Raw genomic sequence first — 22,730 nt, forward strand, 5'->3', positions numbered from 1 at the left:
TGTTCTGAATGGACTAAATTGGGACCAAATGATGTCATAGTGGGTCCCCTAATTTATAGCTTTCAAGAATTCCAATTTTCTCAATATAAGCAACTTTATTTCCTTTCTCCCCTCACCCATTGGCTCACCCATTTTTTAAAAAATTTATCTTGATGCTGAAAGTATTACAGATGTTCCCCCTTTCCCCCCCATTAACCCCTTTTACTTCACACTTACCCCCTGCCCCAGGTCCCCACCAATTAGAAAGAATATATGCACCCCTACGTTCATAGCAGCACAATTTACAACAGCTAAGATCTGGGAACAGCCCAAGTGCCCATCAGTAGATGAGTAGATAAAAAAGCTGTGGGACATTTATACCATGGAATACTACACAGCTGTAAAGAAGAAGGATCTCATACCCTTTGGGACAGTATGGATGGACCTGGAGAGTATTATGCAAGGTGAAATAAACCAGTCAGAGAAAGACAAAATATCACACGATCTCACTTATGTGTGGAATCCAAAGAACATGATAAGCTGATGAACAAAATACATTCAATGACATAGAAGCATGGATCAGACTGAGGAATCTCAGGTGGAAGGTGGGGGTGGGTGGGGAGAGATTAACCAAAGATTCTATATGCATATATGCATAACCCATGGACACAGACAATCGTATGGAGAAGGCCTGGGATGGGGAGTGGGTACAGGGTGGAAGGGGTCAATGGGGAAAAAGGGGACATCTGTAATACTTTCAACAATAATGATAAATTTTTTTTTTAAAGCTGTGGGACATTTACACCATGGATTAACCTATTTTTTAAACATGCATTATGCTAGGCCCAGTGGTGGGTACTGGCAATACAAGAAAATCAGACTTGCTCTCTGCCCTCAGGCCCCCTTGCTCTGCTACCAGACTGTGGTCTGCAGCCCATTTGCATCTAAATCCTGTGGAGAGCTTGTGAAATGAGGATCCCCAGGCCTACCTCCCAGAAGTACTAATCTAGGTTTGAGATGAGACTCTAAAACCTTTTCTGGACAAGGCCTTCAGGTGGTTGTTTTTCTTATGCCTACTGAAGTTTGGGCACCATACTTTGGAGAGGGAGAAAAACCCATGAGTCAAAGAGAAATTCACAATGGAATTAAAATTTATTTTGAATTGACAGTTAATAAAAATATTACATCTGAAATCCTGTGGAATACTCCTCAGGTTATGCTTAGAGAGAAATTTATAGCCTTAAATTTATATACTATTTTTTAAAGACTGAAAATCCATCTCAAGAAGTTAGAAACAACAAATTAAACTTAAAGAAAGTAGAGGAGGAAAGTAACAGAGATAAGAACAGAACTCAATGGAATAGAAAACCAGACTTACAGCAGAGAGGAGCCATGCAGCTAAAAGTTGGTTCTTTGAAAAAAACTGGAAAAAATAATAAATCCTTGAGACTGATCCAGAAAAAATATATAGAAAGCACATAAGTAGTATCAGGAACACTACAGGGAGCACTAAAATATGGGTCACAGACGCATTAAAATATAATAAGACAGTATTATGAAGAATTTTATACCTACAATTTGGAAAATTTTGATAAAATGAGGAAATCCTTGTAAAAATACAATTCACTAAAATTCACAGAAGAAAAATTTAAATTTTAACAATCCTATAACTATTAATTGAATTTATAATTAAAAGTCTTTCCATAAAGAAACCTCTAGACCCAGAGAGTGTCGATGATGCACTCTACAAAATATTTAAAGAAAAAAATAACTTCAATTTTCTAATTTTACACAAATTTTTCCAGGGAATTGGAGAAAAATTATATGATCATTTCAATAGGTACCCAAAAAAGCATCATGACCCAAAAACTTAGCAAACTTAAATTTGCTATAAATATAAGGGAAATTCCTTAATTTAACATACATTGTCTACAAAAAACCTACAGCAAATATTATAACTAATGGGGAAATGTTGAATACTTTTCATTTAAGATTGGGAATGAGGCAAGGATGCCCACTGTAACAATTTTTATTTAAATTATACTGGACGTCTTGGCTAGTGCACTAAAGCAAGAAAAATAAGTAAAAGACATAAGGATTAGAAAGGAAGATATAAACATACAACTTCTTTGTAGGCGATGAAATATGATATAAAATCACACTCACTAGAATGACTAAAAAGAAAAAGACAAGCCCGGACGGTGTGGCTCAGCGGTTGAGCACCCACCCATGATCCAGGATCCAGGAGATCCTGGTTCAATTCCCGGTCAGGGCACATGCCCAGGCTGTGGCTCGATCCCCAGTCAGGGGCGTGCAGGAGGCAGCCGATCAATGACTCTCATCACTGATGTTTCTATCTCTCTCTCTCCCTCTCCCTTTCTCTCTCTGAAATCAATAAAGATATATTTTTTTAAAAAAAGAAAAAGGCAATGCTGAATGTTAGTGAGAATGTGGAGTGGCTAGAATTCTCATACGATGCTGATGAGAGTATAAATTGATATAACCACTTTGGAAACTACTTAGCTATATCTACTAAGGTGACCATATGCACACCCCATAACCCAGTAGTCCTACTCCTAGGTATATCCCCAACAGAAAAGCTGATATTTCTATAAAAATATATGCAATAATGTTCATAAAAGTATTGTTTGTAATAGTCCAAACTGGAGACAACCCAAATACCATCGATGGAAGAATGATAAATTGTGGTATATTCACACCGTGGAATACTACACATCGACTAGAAGAAATGCCTCACAACTACATACAACAATATGGATGAATTTCATAAATATTGTACTGAGCAAGATAAACCAAACACAAAGAACCCATACTGTATGGTTCCATTGAGATCAAGTTCTAAACCAGGTGAAACTAAACTATGGTGATAGACATCAAAATTGCCTGTGGGGTCTGAGTAGGAGGTCCAAGAGACTTTCCGGAATGCTGGAAATGTTCTGTTTCTTGATTTCTGAACTGATTACATGGGTGGTTACTTAGTAACGCTTCATTGAGAGCTGTACCCTTAGGCCTGGTGTACTTTTCTTTATGTGTCTTATACTGCAAGAAAAAGTTTTTAAAAATGAAAAGTTAAATAAGCAGTCAGATTGTTTCATCATAATGGCAGACAAAAATAGGAACTGGGAGCTGTAGGAGCTCGAGGATGTCATGGGCAGTGGGGCCTGGCGGGGTTGGGGAAGAAGTGCAGGTCCAATGAGATAAGGGGAAGTGGAAGTGAATTAGAAAACGCCTAAGAGGCAATATAGTGTAGTCTCTAATCGCATGGACCCTGGCTCTAGGCTGCTTGGGTTTGAATCCATGCCTCTCCCCCGGATCCTTTCACCTCAAGTTCCTTATCTATTAAATAGGGTCATAATAGTGCTTACAACATAGAGCTGTGAGGATAAATGAGGTAATCTTTGTAAAGTGTTCATAATCATGTCAAGCCACATAATTAGTATCATGCACATCTTGATTAAATAAAAATGATGCCTACGTGAGTGAAACAGCTCATACAAAGGCTTGAGGGTAGGGTAAGAGTCCCAGAAAGCCAGATGTGTTTGGAGCATGGTGAAAGCAATTATTGTGGCCTGGGTGAGGCATGCTCCTCCCCCATGGGCCAGACCCTGAATTGTAGGCCAAGGATCTCAGACTTTCTCTGGAAGACAGAAATATTGACCTGGACTCCTGCTATCTTGCTTTGCCCTCAATTAGCTTCCAACCCACATTCTTCTAAGGCCCTCAAGAGAAAGGATTGTTCTAGTGAGATCCTTGGAAATGGTGAGGAACAGTGATGAGGAAAGGAGGGTGGCAGAGGCCAGCTAGGCTCAAGCCCCCCACCTTACCCTCCACCCTGAAGCAACCTTCCTCCCTTGGCAGGGGGAAGAGAGGGTTCTCCAAAAAGGCTTGTCTCTATAAGATAAGCACACAGGAACCAACAGGCAGAGCTGTAGGGGTAGAAGGGAGGGGAAACTGAGTCATATATTTGTAGCTACTGTCCCTTATATTCTAGGAATGGAAAAACCCTGGTTCCCTTCTGCCGGTGCCCCTCTGTTTACGCCCCTTCACAGGTGGAGATATAAGCCCATTTTAGAGGATTTTTAAAGTACCTTATTTCTTGTTTCTTTCTCTAAAATGACAGTACTCTATCACTTTTGTGGGGCTGCTGTGGTCTGCTTAACCAGCCCAGCCTGCACTGAATTGGGAGAAAGAATGCCATGTTTTACCATTTAATTAGGTTTTTTAAAAAATTTAACATTTTCAAGTGTGAAATGTAATATACAGATAGAAATGTGCATAAGATTTATACATGCAGATTCACAAATAGTTGTAAACTGAACACCCATGTAACCACTGTTCAGTTTGTAACCAGAACCCAAGTTCAGCTGCCTGCCACCACAAAAGCAAACTCATGGGACAAATGCTGGTGAAAAAGGAAAGATTTATTCAAGTTTCAGTCACCTGAGGCGATGGGGGACTCTTGTTCCAGAGTTCATTTCCACATCTCAGTGTGGGCAGAGGTGTTCATAAGGGGGGAGAGAGAAAACAGAACAAAGAATTCAAGGGGAGGGGGTTGAAAAGTTCTCTACGTGGAGGACAGCACAGTCCATCCCGATAAGGATGTTGAAACAGGTCAGGTGACGGTCTGGTGTGCGTCACCCTGGTCTCATCATCCTGGTTCTATGTCATCCTGGTTCTACAGCTGAAGGTCAGTTAATCTCCAGGATCTGGGATGACTGAAGGTCGGAGTCTATGTCTTCTGAAGTTAGTTCCTAGGTTCTTGTAAAAACATGCTGTTTATCTACAAGCTACATATTAGTCAGAGTCAGCACTGACAGAAACAACGTCAAAACTATGGTGGGGTGGGTTACAATTCCCTGCTGTTACAAGCTCAAGAAATAGGATATTAACAGTATCCAAAAGCCCCTAGCATTAATGATTTTTTTTATTTTAAAAAACAAAAGACAACATTTCTATCATAAAGAATGTCCCAGATTGTTGTCTAAACAGCTGGGAATGTACCTAGGTTTGGTACATTTCTCACCCGTGTTTAACTGTCCTAGTTACTGAATCTAAACAAGGCTTTTAGCCCAAGCTTGAATAAAAATGCTTCTTTCCAACTTATTCTGGAATTTTTCTTAGTCAAGGCCCCCTTTCATTCTATCAACAGACTTTAATCATTTTTATTATGAACATTTCAAATATACGAAGCATAGAGTAGTAGCACGAACACACCCACCACCACCGTGATTGGACAAGAAGTAAGATTCTACCATATTTGTTCCATCGATTTCATTTTTCCTTTTGTTGCAATATTTCCAAGCAAACCTCAGTCACCATATTGCACTCCTATACACTTCAATATGTATTTCTAAAAAAGGACATAATTTAATAAAATCACTACACCATTACAGTTAAACATAGTAATGTCTAATAATGTCCTTGGTAATGTCTAATAATAAGCAAGTCCACAATTACCCAATTGTCTTCATAATCAAATGTCTTTTGTCTGTTAAGGGTCCCTTAATCTAGAGCAGGTCCTCTCTTCCCACTTTTTGTGTCATGCCCTTGACTTGTTGCAGTGGTGCCTTAGAAGAACTCATCTTCTGAATTTATCTGTTTGCTCCCTTGTGATGTCATTTAACATGTTCTTTACTCGCCCATCTTTCCTGGAGATGGAAGTTAGCACTGAGGACTCTTTTGTCTTCAGGTTATTTGTTTATTTATTTATTTATTTATTTATTTATTTATTTATTTAGTAAGAACACTTCATAGGTGGTGCTGTGAGGTTCCTATTTCATCACACCAGGAAGAATATAATATCTCGTGGTCCTGCTTTTAATGATGTTAAGATTCATCAGTGGGCTATGGCAGTCATCTGATCCCTTCATGGGAAATTTCCCCATCAGCTTATCATCTACCCAATGATTTCATTTACTGAAGATTATAGCCTGGATCGATTATTATATTTTTTAATATATCTTTATTGATTTCAGAGAGAGGAAGGGAGAGGGAGAGGAAGAGATAGAAACATCAATGATGAGAGAGTCAGTGACCAGCTGCCTCCTGCACGCCCCCGACTGGGGATCGAGCCCGCAACCCGGGCCATGTGCCCTGACCGGGAATCGAACCCTAATCGCCTGGATCCTAAGTTGATGCTCAACCGCCAAGCCACGTCCAGCTGGGCCTGAATCGGTTATTTTACTAGGACTTGCAAATCGATAATTTTTCTAAAATTATATCACTTTCCTACATTTAGTAACCAACATTCTTGTATACGTAAAAACTTTCCTTCATCAATTCTGGTTACCCAAAACACAGTTCATACAGGAAAGACAAGAGAAAGATGCACTGCTGTCACCACAAATGCCAGTATTAGAGGATGAAATTGATGCCTATGGGTCCAATGGTTCAAATGAGGTTCTTGTTTAGACTCTTTTTTGCTTCTTCTTGTTCTTAGTGTCCTTATGAACTCATTGTTCTTGTTTTTAAAATATATTTAGTGTGTTTTGACCCATTGCAATCATTATTCTGTTTGATGTTGAAATTATCCTTCATTTAGCCAGTGAGAGCCCCTTCAAGTTTGCTCCTGTGCCTTTTTGACATGGCACTAGGGGTCTTTGTAAGTTTTCTTGGTTTCTAATATGAAGAGATGTCCCAGGCCCATAATAAACATTTCCTGCTCCAGAGCTGGAATCAGCCATTTCTCCAAAGAGTTCTGGTTCTTTTGAGTTGGGATGTATTTGAACAAGATGAGGGTGTTAGGTGTGCACATTGATACTGGGTGTCACTGCTTCTAGCTGTGACTTTCAATGAACAGAGCAAGAAAATTTTTTCTTTGAGCAAAACAAAAAAGTCATTGGATCATATTAATATTTCCAGTTCAAAATTAATATTCCAAGGTATTTATGCAATTTTTAAATTTTATACTTCAGCCCGGCCGGGCATGGCTCAGCGGTTGAGCCTTGACCTAGGATCCAGGAGATCGCGGTTCGATTCCCGATCAGGGCACATGCCCGGGTTGTGGAACGCGCAGGAGGCAGCTGATCAACAACTCTCTCATCACTGATGTTTCTATCTCTCTCTCCCTCTCACTTCCTCTCTCTGAAATTAACAAAGATATATTTTTTTAAAAAAACAATAAATTTCATACTTCAAAAATGGCACTTTTTATAGTGAAAATCTTGGTTCCTGACAACATTCTTATTATGGCTTCTCTGCATTAAAGTAACAAAATCAATATTTCTACCAACAATTAGACTCCTGAAAGAAGTCTAAGATTTCTTAGTAGCTCTACTTGTCCTTGGAATATAGTTTACCAAGGATATGCATTCAAAACACTGTGTTCTAAGGCTGCTGGAAATATTATCTTTGGATGCTATGTCATGAATGTGATAAAGTGAGATTTATTTATTCTAGTTTGTTTTTAATTTTTAGGTATTGGTTTTTAAATACTTAACCAAAATTTAATTTTTGAATATGTAAAACATTTTTACGTTTCCAATAGATAGCCTAAACTATATAATATAACTTCTATCCTGTCCCTACACCTTGTTACACACCCCCTCTCTCAGGTCACTATTTTTTATTAGTTTTTTGTTTATCCTTCCAGTGTTTTGTTTTGCAAATATAAGTATCTACCTATATGCTTACATATGTATATCTACATATACTTTTACATAATACTTGTGCTTTTCATTAACTTTGTTTCCTACTCAAAGTTAGTGGACTGGATACACTGTTTTACACTGTCTGTACATCCACTGAGTACTTATTATGTTCCCAGCACTGTGCTCAGGTACTCAGGCAAGAGCAATTCCACTTATCACCATGTTCTAGTGTGTTTTTCGGTATTACAGTTAATTAGGGCTGCTGCTCTTATCTCTGTCTCTCAGGAGACAGTGCTCCTGGGTATAGCTTCAGTGCAACTTATTTATCTCCCACTATCTTGCAGTGAGCACTGACAGTGACAAACACTTGTCCCTCAGCACGTCAAAAGAATGAACATATTTCTAATTACATAAGTAATGCATGGAAGCACGCACGTTGTGAGGCGCTTGAAAAACACAGAAAAGCGTGGAATAACAAGCCATGGTTTGCCCTCTCGCCCAACCCCACTGCACTTGACTGAAGCAATTATTTCTTTGGTGGTTGCCAAATGGTGATTTTCTAATTCCATTATTCCGTCTACATTTATTCCTTCATCTACAATAAAGAAGAGCTTTCTCTTCTCATTTATCCATTCATTCATTCATTCATTCATTCATTCATTCATTCATATATTTAGTTTTGTCATGTGGATTTGTGGATTCTTTATTTTTTTTAAATATATCTTTATTGATTTAGAGAGAGGAAAGGAGGGGGAGAGAGAGAGAGATAGAAACATCAATGATGAGTCATTGATCAAGCCCGCAGCCCGGGCATGTGCCCTGACCAGGAATCAAACCCCGATAGCCTGGATCCTAGGTAGACGCTCAACCGCTGAGCCATACCCAGCCGGGCTGGATTCTTACTTTATTTAATGGGTTATTTAATGGGAATTGCTACATTCATTACTTATTTTGATTCCCAAATTGTCCCAGAAGTTGACAAGGGGGTTCTTTTCAAGCTCACTTTTGTGTCCTTTTAATATGCTCACCGTTCTTTGAACACTTCCTTACTTTCTGGAATGGTGTTCCAGGTTCATCTTGTACTTTTCCTGCCCCAGCTCTGGAACCAATAATTTCTCCAAGAATCCAGCCTTGGCCCCTTTTGGTAGAGATACCAAAATATGGGCAGCCAGGGGGTCATTGCTTCTAGGCCATCTCAGTGGACAGAGTTTACATATATTTCTACCCACACATATCCACATATTATCATATTTGTCTATCTATCTATCTATCTATCTATCTATCTATCTATCTATCTATCTATCTATCTATCATCTATCTATCTATCTATCATCTATCTATCTATCTATCATCTCTGTATCATCTTAAAAATGAGTTCATATTGGTACTCCAATTCCAATCTCAAACCACAAGTTTCATTCTAGCCTTTCCCTATTTCCCTTCTCTGACAGTGAGAAACCAAGTTCTCATTATCTACAATATATTTACTTATTTGTTCAGTCCTAAGATATGCATTCAGTAGTTTCAGAACTGCTAACCCATACCACTGTGAAAAATAAAGGTATATCAGTTAATTAGGGCTGCTGGGTTTAACATTTGTTCACAGTTCTTTCTGTTTTTCCCTTCAGTGTAATGCTATTCATTTGAAATAGGCTCATTTATTTCTGTTTGTATTCTATTTTGTTCTTCCCTTTGTTGATTAATTGATTACATGAAACATTAACATGATTTTAAAAGTCAAAACTATATAAAAAATTATACCCAGAGAAGTGTAATTTGCCCACCCCAGGTACCTCATTCCCAAGCTCTAAACATTTGCACCCCACCCCCTGTAGGTAATATATCCCACTTGTTTGTAGTTTACCCTTACTGTGTTTCTTTTTACACAAACATATATATTTTTTATTTCTACTTCATTCTTACACAAAAGATAACATACTGTAGATACTCTAGTGCACTTTGCTTTTGCATTATTTTCTTTACAAATATGTCCTGAAAAATGTGTGTACTTATAAAAACACTTTAATGGTAAAATAGAATATACATACTTGAAAGTACATAAAACATATATTCACTTTTTAAGTATAATTATAATGTTTGTTTTTTTAAAACTTTTTTATTGAATTTATTGTGATGGCATTGGTTGATAAAATTACATAGGTTTCAGGTGTACAATTTTATAATACCTCATCTATATATTGTATTGTGCGTTCACCACCCCAAGTCAAGAGGAGAAATTATAATTTAAACACCTGTATAACTACCACAAAGGTTAAGAAATAGAACATTAGCCCAGCCGGGCGTGGCTCAGCGGTTGAGCATCGACCTAGGATCCAGGCGATAGGGGTTCGATTCCCGGTCAGGGCACATGCCCGGGTTGCGGGCTCGATCAATGACTTTCTCATCATTGAAGTTTGTAGCTCTCTCTCTCCATCTCCTTTCCTCTCTCCGAAATCAATAAAGATATATTAAAAAAAAAAGAAATAGAACATTATTAGCACCCAAGAAGACCTGTGGTTGACTTTTCCTAATCATAGCTCCCACTCTCTCATCTTGAATTTTATGGTATTTACAGGCATACCTTATTTTATCTAGCTTCCCTTTGTTGTGCTTTGCAGATTTTTTACAAATTGAAGGTAAGAGCCTCAGGTGATGGTTAGCGTTTTTTAGCAATAAAGTATTTTAAAACTAAGGTATGTACATTGTCTTTTTAAATATAATGCTTTTGCACACTTAATAGGCCACAGTATAATGTAACCATAACTTGTATGCACTGGAAAATCAGAAGTATGTGTGCCTTTATTACCATATTGGCTTTATTGCGGTGATCTGGAACCGAACCCACACTATCTCCGAGGTATGCCTGTACTTCCTTGCTTTTCTTCAATGGTTACCCAGCTTAGTTTAGTTTTTCCTTTATTCAAGTACAGCACACATAAAAGCTCACAAAAATTATGGCTGGCTTGACGAGTTTGCACAAACCGAACATAGCCAAATCAAGAAACAGATCATGACCAACATCCCAGATGTCCCACCTGTGCCCCATCCCAGTGACTCTCCACCTCAGGGTAGCCACTGTTCTGACTTCTAAGAGCAGGGCTTAGTCTTGCACTTTATATAAATGGGAAACTAATAGAGGGTATGCTTCTTTTACTTCATTATGTTTGTGAGATTTATCCACTCTGTTGACTGAATTTTCATTGCTGAGTAGCATCCCATTGTGTGAATAGACCACAATTTAAAAATCTGCCTCACTGGCATTGTTGGGAGCTTGAGTTGTTTGCACATAGCTTGTAAAAAAGGGAAAAATTACCTGAAGATGGAAGCCCTGCAGTTAGATAGGTGAAGCGCAGAGCTGCAGAGGGAGTTCTCCACGAGAGTTCTCTGTGTGGAGATACTTGAGGTAAGTCTTGAAGGGTGAGAAGACAGGCTCTCCCTAGGGAGATGGGAGAGGGAGGGAGGGGGAGAGAGAAGGAGGGAGGGAGAGAGAGCGCACACCTGGTGAGGATCGGGGAACTGCGAGCATTTGGGGAAGGCTAGGTCAGAGGGCGCTGCATTTAGAGGTGGAGGGGAGGACTGAGGTTGCAGAGAACTTAGTAAAGCAAAGGACATGTCACAAAAGTCCCAAGGTGCTGGGTTAAGAAGATGGTACTTTATCCCTTTACTTCCTCCCCCTCCCCTCCTGCTCCTCCTACATTTTCTTATTTATTTATTTATTTATTTATTTTAGCACGGGCATCACGTGGCCTAATTTGCCGTTTAAAAGATCCTTCCAGCCGCGAGCAGGGAAGAAGGATTGGAGGTGTAAGCGCGGGAGGCACGGAGGCCTGCGAGAAAGTCACAGCAACATTCAGGGGCGACGCGCATCGGTGGGTAGGAGTGGCAGTCCTGGAGTCGGCGTTCCAAATTTTCTCCAGCCCAGTTCTCCATCCTGATCTCCAGACTCTCGTATCCAACTTTCTACTCAACATCCCCACTCGAAAGTCTAATAGGCATCCTCAAACTCCAGCCAACCAAAACCGAACTCCTGCCTGACCTTTCCCCTAAAGTCAGCCGCCCCCGCCCCCCGCCGTCTTCCGCTTATTTGGGTGGCAAGTCCACCCTTCCGGTTGCGCAGGCTACACTCTTAGAGGTGCTTCTCTGCTCTCTCTTTCACACTCAGGTCCACTCCATCCTGAAGTCTACTAATTTTCGTTTGCATTTCCTAGAATCCACACAAATGGAGTCATACAATCTGCTTTGTTTTCTTTTTCTTTGGTCTGGTTTCTTCCACTCAGCATACAGTAATTAGGTTGAGATTCATTTTTGCCCTTGCATGTGCCAATAGTCCATCCAGTCAGTGCTGAGTAGTATTCCATTGTATGTATATACCACTAATTCTTTTTTTTTTTTAATTTTATTTTTGTTTAAAGTATTACAGATGTCCCTTTTTCTCCCCAATGACCCATTCCACCCCGCCCCACCCCCCTCCCCAGGCCCTCTCCCCACCATTGTCCATGTCCTTGGGTTGTGCATATCTGCATATAAATTCTTTGGTTACTCTCTCCCCCTCCACCCACCCGCCCTCCTCTATCCCTCTGACATTCGTCAGTCTCATCTATGCTTCCATGTCATTGAATCTATTCTGTTCATCAGTTTATTCAGTTCTTTAGATTCCAGGTATAAACGAGATCATGTGATATTTGTCTTTCGCTGCCTGGCTTATTTCACTTAGTATAATACTCTCCAGGTCCATCCATACTGTCCCAAAGGGTACGAGATTCTTCTTCTTTACAGCTGCATAGTATTCAGTGGTATAAATGTCCCACAGCTTTTTTACCCATACCACTAATTCTTTAACCATTCATGTGTTGATGGACATGTGGGCTATTTACAGTTTTTTCTACTATAAATAAAGCTGCTATGGATATTTGTGCACACATCTTAGTATAGACATGTGCTTTCATTTCACTTCGGTAAATACATAGGAATGGGAAGGCTGGATTATATAGTAGGTATATATTTAACTTAGTAAGTACTTCTAAACTGTTCTCCAATGTGGTCCTACCATTTCATTCCCACCAGCAGTGTATGAGAATTCCAGGTCCTTCACATCCTTGCCAAAACTTGATATGGACAGTCTTTTAAATTTCAGCCATTTTAATAAGTATGTAATAGTACCTAATCATGCTTTAAATTTACATTTCTTTAATGACTGGTGATATTGAGCATTTTTAATGTTCTTATTTGTCATCTGTATATTTTTTTCAGTGAAATGTTTATTCAGGTCTTTTGCCCATTAAAAAAAATGGGTTATTTGATTTCTTATTATTGAGTGTTCAGAATTCTTTACATATTCTCAATACAAGTCTTTTATTAGATATGTGCTTTGCAAATCTTTTTCTCCTAGTCCGTGGCTTGTTTTCTTTTCATTACAGTCTGTTTTTGAAGAAAGAAGATTTCTAATTATGATAAAGTCCAAGTTATCAATGCTTCTTTTATACCCATGCTTTTGGAGTGCTAGTTAGAAAAAATTTGCCAAACCAAAAGTGGCTAAGATTACCTTCTGTGTTGTCTTTAATAAATTTGTGAAGTATTTGGTTTTACATTCAGCTCTATGATTTATCTTGCATTAATTTTTGTATACATTGTGAGATAACTGTCAAAGTTAAATTTTTAAAAATGTAGCTATCCAATTTATTAAAAATATTATTCTTTCCCTCATTGAATTGCATTTATAACTTTGTCAAACCATACATGGACAGGCCTATTTCTTTTTTTGAATTATATAATGTTTTAATATATATTTTTATTTTTCAATTATAGTTGACATTCAATATTATAATAGTTTCAGGTGTACAGCATACTGGTTAGATATTCATAAAAGTTACTAAGTGACCTTCCAGTAAGTCTAGTACCCACATGACACCATACATAGTTATTACATTATTGACTATATTCCTTATGCCATACTTTACATCCTTGTGACTATTTTGTAATGACCAACCAACTTATACTTCTTAATCCCTTCACCTTTTTTCACCCAGACCCCCAATCACACTCCCACCTGGCAACCATCAGTTTGTTTTCTGTATCTATGTGTTTGTTTCTGTTTGGTTTGCTTATTTCGTTTTTCAGATTCCACATATAAGTGAAATCATATGGTATTTGTCTTTCTCTGTTGGACTTATTTCACTTAGCATAATACCTTCTAGATCCATCCATGCTGTCACAAATGGTAAGATTTTGTTCTTTGTTATGGCTGAATAATATTTTATTGTATATATGCACCACATCTTCTTTATTTAATCTTCTATTGATGAACACTTAGATTGCTTTCATATCTTGGCTATTGTAAGTAATGCTGCAATGAACATAAGGGTGCATATATTCTTTCAATTAGTGTTTTGGGTTTCTTCAGATATATTCCTGGAAATGGAATCTCTGGGTTACAAGGCAGTTTAATTTTTAATTTTTTGAGGAACCTCCATACTGTTTTCCACAGTGGCAGCACCAATCTGCATTTCCAACAACAGTGCATTAAGGTTCCCTTTCCTCCACATCCTCACCAATACTTGTTGTTTGTTGATTTATTAACGGTAGCCATTCTGACAGGTGTAAGGTGATACCTCATTGTGGTTTAAAATTGCATTTGTCTAATGATTAGTGATGGTGAGCATTTTTTCATATATCTGTTGGTCATCTGTATGTCCTCTTTGGAGAAGTGTCTATTCAGGTCCTCTGTGTATAGGCCTATTTTTTTTTATTCTTTTTCGCTGATCTTTACACCAACAAGGCATTGTCTGATCACTATAGCTTGAAATCAGGTAGCGTAAGTCCTCTACATTTGTTCTCTTAAAAAATAGTTTTATTCTTCTAGGTCTTTTGCATTTCCATATAAATTTTAGAATTGGCTTGTCAATTTACGCATCTTAGCAATATTGAGTTTTCCAGTCTGAGGACATAGGATATATCTCCATTTCTTTAGATTTTCTTTATTTTCTCCCAGTTCTGTTTTGTAATTTTCAGTATACAAGCTTTGCACATCTTTTGTCAAATTTATCCCTACATATTTTGAATGTTGTGATACTATTACAAATGGTATTTTTACTTCAAATTCTAATTATTAGTTGCTAGTATATAGAAATGCAGTTGATTTTTAATATAGACTTTTATTTTGCAACTTTGTTAAACTTATTTGGTAGGGGTTTTTTTGTAGATTTCTTAGGATTTTCTATAGAAAATAAAGTTATATGTGAAAAGGACAGCTTTAATTCTTTCTTTACAATCTGGATACTTTTTATTTGTTTTTCTTACCACAGTTCAAGGGTTAGAACCTCCAGCACATTTTTGAACAGAAGTGAGGTCAGACATTCTTACTTTTTGGCTAATCTTAAAGAGAAAGCATTCAGTCTTTCCTCCATAGAGTATGATACTAGCTGTGGGTTTTTCAAAGATGTTCAGTATCACTAATCATCAGGGAAATGCAAATCAAAACCACAATGATATATTACCTGACTCTTACTAAGATGGCTATTACTATATTAAAAAAGAAAGAAAGAAAAGAGGTTAACACACTCTAATGAGGATGTAGAGAAAGTGGAACCCTTGGACATTGTTGGTGGGTATGTAAACTAGTATAGCCACTATGAAAAACAATATGGAGGTTCCTCAGGAAATTAAAAATAAAACTACTATATGATTCAGCAATCTTACGTCTGGGTATATATCCAAAGGAAATGAAATCACTATCTTGAAGAGATGTCTGTACTCACATGTTCATTGCAGCCTTATTCACAATAGCCAAGGTATGGAAACAACCTAAGTGTCAATAGATGAATGAATAAAGGAAATGTGATGTACATGTACACACACACGCAATGAAATATTATTCAGCCTTAAAAAGGAAATCATGCCATTTGCGACAATGTGGATGAACTTGGAGGGCATTATGCGTGGTATCACTTATATGTGGAATCTAAAACCAAAGTTGAACTTATAGAAACAGAGAGTAGAATGGTGGTTGCCAGAGGGTGGGGTTGAGGTGCAGAAAATGGGAGAGGCTGGTAAAGGGTATCAACTTTCAGTTAGGAGGAGAATAAAGTCTAAGGATCTATAATTGAATTTGCTAAGAGAGTGGAATTTAAATATTCTCACAAAAAACAAGGTTAATATGTGAGGTGATGGATGTGATGGTGGGAACACTTTCACCATGTACATTTATGTCAAATCATAACATTGTGCACCTTAAATATACTACAATTTCATTTGTCTGTTATACCTCAATAAAGTTGAAAAATGTTTTTTATTCTTTTTTTAATTAACATAAAGTATATATCTACAATTTATCACAATATATTTTTAAGTAATATTATACTACTTTGAATGGAACATAAGAATTTTCAATTGTACAATTCTATTTTACTTTTGCCAGCCTTTTTGCTTTTGTTGGCATACATTTTACTTTTATTTCTGTTATAAACCTCACAATATGGAATTATTTTAGCTTTAAAACACTGTCAATTTTTAAAGAAGGAAATCTTACCCTTTGGGACAGTATGGATGGACATGGAGAATATTATACTAAGTAAAATAAGCCAGTCAGAGAAAGAAAAGTATCACATGATCTCACTCATATGTGGAATCTAATGAACAAAATAAACTAACAAAATAGAAACAGATTCATACATACAGAGAAGAGACTTACAGCTGCCAGAGGAGAAAGGGAAGCGAGCTGGGTGACAAAGGTAAAGGGATTAAGCAAAAAAACAACAACAAGCAACTCAAAGACACAAACAATAGTATGGTGATTACCAGAGGGAAAAGGGGGTGGAGGGAGGTAGAAGCGGGTAAAGGAGGTAAAATGGTGATGGAAGGAGACTTGACTTGGGGAGATGAACACACAATACAATATACGCATGATGTATTAAACAATTGTACACATGAAACGTATATAATTTGATTAACCAATATCACCCCAATACATTCAATAAAAAATAAGAAATGAAGTGATTTATATTTACACATGTTTATCATTTTTGGTGCTTTTTCTTTGTGCAAGTTCTAATTTCCATCTGATACCATTTTCATTCTATCTGAAGGACTTTTAGAACCATTTTTTATCATGCAGGTTTGCTCATGAATTCTTTGAACTTTTGTATTTATAAAACTTCATTATTGATTCCAAGATGGTGGCGGATTGAATGGAAGCTACACTGACACTCTCCAGGACCAAACTGGAATTACAATTAAAATATAGAAAAACCATCATGAATAATCAACTGAAGATGAGCTGGAGAGCACCCTCATAATCAAAGACTTAAACTGGAGACCACATAGAGACTGATAGGAAGTACGGAGGCGCAAGAGGGCTGGCTGGGCTCCCACAGGCAGCAGCTAAAAGTCCAGAGGGAGATCTCAGCTGTGGGGGTTCCCACTGAGGACTCTGGGGCCTAAACCCCAGGGTCGGCTTCCCAGCCAAGAGCACCAGAACTGAGAAAGGTGCCCACATAACATCTAGCTGTGAAAAGCAGCCAGGTTTTTGTCTGCCAGGGAGAGACAGCTGGAAATGCTAGCACCTTCTTAAAGTTCCAACACATAAAGTTTCATGTGCAGCCACTCACCTTGGGCTCTGGCAGAGGGAGGGCAAAGTAGACTAGAGCTCTGTGAAGAAAATCCAGGAATGCTGGCTCTGAGGATAGAGCTCAGAGAGCAGCCATCTGGATTGCTGTGCTGAGCCATTTCCCCTTATGGCAGAGGACATCTTTCTCAGGTAGACATTTACTATCCAAGCAGCTTTTGCTTGGGGAGAAAGCATTTTCCCCACACACTGAAAACCTCTCACCCCACCCTGTGGAGTTTCTATAGCCTGAGTCTCATTAAGAGACTGAATAGCAATCAGCCTATGGGTGCTTTGAGTCTTTGCCTGATTACTTATGGACCCAGGGCTTGTAAAAGCAGACCTCAGTGCCCAGCTGGGTCCTTTCCAAATGCACCCAGACCCAGCAGAGGGAACCACAAGGTGTGGATGGTGGAAAGCTTTAAACAGGGTACTCAAGGCCAGTCACAAATAGCATCTGAGATTGGATTGGCACCAGAGACCATCCAAAAGACTGGAAGTCTTAGCAGATCTACCTAATGCCTAGAAACAAACCCAAACAAGAAGCCAAAATGGGTAGACAAAAAACAAGCCCCAAATGAAAAACAAAATAATTCTCCAGAAGAGCTAAATGAAACGGAGATAAGCAATCTATCAGATATAGAGTTCAGAATACTGCTCATAAGGATACTCAACAGCATGAGAAAAGAAATGGAAACTATGAAGGAAATTAAGAATGACATAGTAGAAATTGAAAAGCATTGGAAAGAATAAACAGCAGATTAGGGGAAGCTGAGGATCAGATAAGCCAATTAGAAGACAGGGTAGAAGAAATCAATCAGAGAATGAAAAGAAAAAATAATTAAAAACAGGACAACAGTTTAAGCAAGTTGTGGAACAACATGAAAAGTAACAATATTCACATCATAGGAGTGTCAGAGAAGATGTATAAAGTAAGAAAGGGTTAGAGAACCTGTTTAAAGAAGTAATGTAAGAAATCTTCCCTAACCCAGTGAAGGAAAAAGTCACACAAGTTCAGGAGGCACAGAGAGTCCCAAGCAAGAAGAACTCAAAGAGACCCACACTCAGACACATCATAATTAAAATGTCAGAAATTCAAGACAAAGAGAGAATCTTAAGGACAGAAAGAGAAAAGCAATCTGTTACCTACAAAACACCTCCCATAAGGCTGTCAGCTGATTTCTCATCAGAAACTCTACAGGCCAGAAGGGAAAGGCATGAAGTATTCAAGGTAATACAAAACAAGGACCTGACACCAAGACTACTCTATCCAGCAAGGCTACATACAAAATAGATGGTGAAATAAAGAGCTTCCCAGAAAAAGAAAAAAAAAATGGCTAAAGGAGTTTATCACCACCAAACCAGCATTGCAGGAAATGTTAAAGGGACTGCTGTAAAAAGAAGTTGAAATAGAGGGAATGAGAAACATAGGCATAAAGAAATACAATGGCAAGAGATAAGTACCTATTAAATGCTCCAATCAAAACATAGAGTGGCTGAATGGATAAGAAAACATGATCCAGTTATATGCTGCCTACAAGAGTCCCACCTCAGAACAAAAGACTTACACAGGCTGGGGAAAAAAACTTCTGAAGGACTTTAAAGGAGAGATCAACAGCAATACAGTCATAGTAGGGGACTTTAAAATTTCACTAACTTTACTAAATAGATCTTCCAGACAAAAAAATCAAAATAGAAACAGTGACTCTAAATGACACACTAGATTCAGATGGATTCAATTGACATTTACAGAACATTTCACCCCAAAGCTGCAGAATATACATTCTCCTCAAGTGCACGTGGGACATTCTCAAAGATAGTCCACATGTTACAACACAAAACAAGTGTCTACAAGTTTAAAAAGATTGAAATCATATCAAGCATCTTCTCAGACATTTACACCATGGAATGCTACGCAGCTGTAAAACAGAAGGATCCCTTATCCTTTGAGACAGCCTTGTGGGACCTGGAGAGTATTATGCCAGGCAAAATAAGCTAGTCAGAGAAAGACAAATATCGCATGATCTGACTCATATGTGGAATCTAATGAACAAAATAAACTGATGAACAAAATAGATCCAGAGACATAGAGGCATGGAATAGACTGACGAATCTCAGTGGGTGGACAGATGGGGAGAGATTAACCTAAGAACTTATATGCATATGTGCATAACCCATGAACATAGACAATAGTGTGGTGAAGGCCTGGAGTGGGGGGTGCAAAGTGAAGGGGGAAAAGGGGGACATCTGTAATACTTTCAACAAATTTTTAAAACTTCATTATTTTGTCTTTATCATTGAAAATTATTTAATCTCAGTTTTCAAATTTTTTACAATTCTTTTCTTTCACTATATTAATGATGTTGCTTCACTGTTTTCTAGTTTCCATTGTTTCTGTTGCATTTTATCTTTGTTTCACCTTACGTAATGAGTCTCCTCCCTGCCCCTTTAGCTGCTTTGAAGTTTTTCTGTTTTTCACATCTTTTAAACATTTGAGTTATAATGTGCCTTGGTTTAGTTTTCTTTATGTTTCTTGTGCTTGGGATCATGGAGTTACTTGCATGTGGGTGTATGGTTTGCATTAAATTTGGAAAATTTTTCAGCTGTTATTCCTGTAAATATTTTTAAAATAATTTATTGATTTTTAGAGAGAAAGGAGAAGAGAGGGAGAGAGAAACTTCCATGTGACAGAGAAACATCAATCGGCTGCTTCCTGCACGCCCCCTACTGGAGATTGAGCGAACAACCTTTTGGTGCAGAGGATGAAGACCAAACAACTGAGCCCGTAAATACTTTTTGTGTCCACATCCAACTTCAAAAATATGTGCATTAGGCTACTTGAAGTTATTCAACAGCCCACTGTTGCTCCATTCATTTTTAACAAAGCCTTTTAAAATGTTGCCAGCTTCATTTTGTATGCTTTTTAAAAATCTCATTATGTCTTCAATAAACTTTTCTTCTGAAATGTCTAAATATGCTCTTCATCAACCAATGTACTTTTTATCTCAGATCATTTATTTTCATATCTGGAAGTTCAATTTGGGTCTTTTAAAAATAACCTCAAGTCTCCTTATAACATGCTCACTTTTTCCTCTATTTTCTTCAACACATAGAAAACATTTACAAAGGGTATTTTAATGTCCTTGTCAGTTAATATTATCACTTGTGTTCTTTTCAGTAAGCTGTGGGTCTTTCTTCTATTGATTGATTTTCTCTTCATTTTTGGTTGCATTTTCTGTTTCTGTGCATGGCTAATAATTTTTTATTGGATGCCAAACATTGTGAATTTTACCTTGTTTGGGTTCCAGATTTTATAATAACAATAGTAATGATTCCTTTAAGTGACTTTGAGAGTCACAATAGGATGCAGTAACTTGGAAACAGTTTCATCCTTTTGAAGATTGCTCTCAAGCATTATTAAATGGGATCAGAACAGTCTTTAGTCTAGGGTGAAAGTTCCTGACTACTGAGGTAATAACTAGCTGAGAACACTACACCTACCCTGCTTATTTTAAGGTTTTCTTACCTCCAACAGGTGAGAAAGATGAAGTATTGCCATCCCTCTGTGAACCCTGGGGTTGTTCCATGCACTCCTTTTCATGTTTTTTCCCAACCTTGGATATTTGGATAGTTTCCTCACACATGGGCACTGACCAAAAATCAGCTGGAGTCTCCATGGGAACCCTCTGCAGATTTCCAGAATGCTCTCTGATGTTCTCTCCCCCTACCCCCTCTCAATTCTACCTCTCTTGGCCTTCCTGGATTCTCATCTGTTTCCTCAACTCTGGGACACCTCGGGCCACAGGCTTCTATTTGGACTCCCTCTCTCTGCGCTGATGCCTGGAAACCCTGTCTGGGAAGTAAGCTGTGGATATTGTAGTGCTCACCTCAGTTTTCTCCTCTCAGGTATCAACGTCCCACACTGCCTGTTGCACCAAGTCTGAACAGTCTCTTGTAGTTTTTAGTTATTTAAAGTGGGAGAATAAACTCTTCCAGACCTGGCCACTCCATCATGGCCAAAACCAATTTTTACTTTAGTCTTGAATTAGGTCTTGAATGAAGTGTTAAGAAGATTAACTATCTTTCTCACATGACATGTGTACGTGTCTCCTGTGATGAAGAGATTGGGAGAAACTCTCAAGGCTCTGTTGGTGTAAAAATGTAATAGCTGTTGTTATCGTCACAATTACGCTTTTATGAGGAGGAGAATCGTAGAGACATGGTGTATAAAGCACATGGTACCTGAACACCATTTAAAGAGCAACTGCTACTAGAGGCAGAGAGAATGTTGTTTTAGGTCAGGACACCTGGAGTCAGAAAGGTCAGCATTCACAGGTTTGCCATGGACTTGCAGGGGCGGGACCATGGGCAATTGCCTAACCCCTTGGTACCTCAGTCTCCTCGTCCACTGGTCTATTAACAGAATCAGGTAGTGAATGTGGGCTGCTGCAGCCACTCGAAGGGGCGAGTGCTAGGAATGAGGTTGCAAAGGGTCAGCTGAGTCCTGAGGCAGAGGGACCCTAGGACAAGGGGTCTCAGCATATCCCACCCAGCAATGCAGGGACAGACCCCCACCATGATCCTGCAGGAGGAAAAACCTACAGCATGGATTCTCCAGCCCATAGTACATGCACAGAGATGGCTCACTGAGCCTGACAGTGCTGCGAGCACTGAGCCTTTCCACTTCATATTGTGGGGCTCATGCTTGTTTCAGAGACGGTGCAGGTGGGCTCTTTGCTGGGCTCTGCCTGCCATTCTTATATCAGTGGCTGCCACTGTCACTGCTACAGCTGTGGAATAAGGCACAGCTGGGGGTTATGCACAGGAGTTCTGGGGACAGACAGACCTGGGCATGAGTCCTGGGACTTCCTCGCCTGGCTCTGGTGAACCTGAACAAGTTAGTTAGCTCGGGCACACTACATCGGCGGGAAATACTGACTAATAATAACCACCACCTCCCAAAGATGTTATGAGTATTAGAGGAGTTAACTGATGGTCAAAATAGAGCATCTCTGGAAACAATAATAACAGCCAAAACAACAAGAATAATACTGGCTAATGTTCCTCTCACATTTATTCTGTGCCAGTCCCTGGGAAAACTCTTACTGGGATCACCTCATTCACTCTTCATGACAATCTGTGAGGATTGGCACTGGTTCACAGTGGAGAAGACTGAGGCACAGAGAGAGAAAGGGAATGGCCCCCACTCACACAGCTGATGCGAAGAGGACACGCTGAGATTGTCACTCAGGACAACACCAAGCTCCTGGTCATGGCTGGGGGTGGACGTAGGGCATGGAGAGGTCCATCCCAGAGCAAGCTCTGCCTGGGAGGAAACGGAGGAGAAGGAATCAGAGTGGCCTGCTGTGGGCAGTGGGTACTGGGAAGACACTCCAAGTGCATGAGGCCGTCAGGAGACTGCTGGTGATGCCCACCAGACGGTGGGGATCAGAGTGTCAATGCAGGACCCCAAGAACACAGGAGAAAGAGGCAAAGATGGGTATCACAGAGAACATCCCCGGCTCGGAACAGGGGTCCTTCTG

General features: G+C 38.9%; 1 pseudogene across 1 annotated transcript in view; it reads left to right on the top strand.

The window, feature by feature from the left end:
• LOC308551015 (high mobility group protein B1 pseudogene) overlaps positions 1–22,730 on the top strand; it is a 535,482-nt pseudogene that overhangs the window by 319,449 nt on the left and 193,303 nt on the right. The gene's annotated exons all lie outside the window — the stretch shown is intronic.

The sequence above is a fragment of the Miniopterus schreibersii genome (assembly GCF_964146895.1).
Source record: "Miniopterus schreibersii genome assembly, chromosome: X".
Classification (NCBI taxonomy): Eukaryota; Metazoa; Chordata; class Mammalia; order Chiroptera; family Miniopteridae; genus Miniopterus; species Miniopterus schreibersii.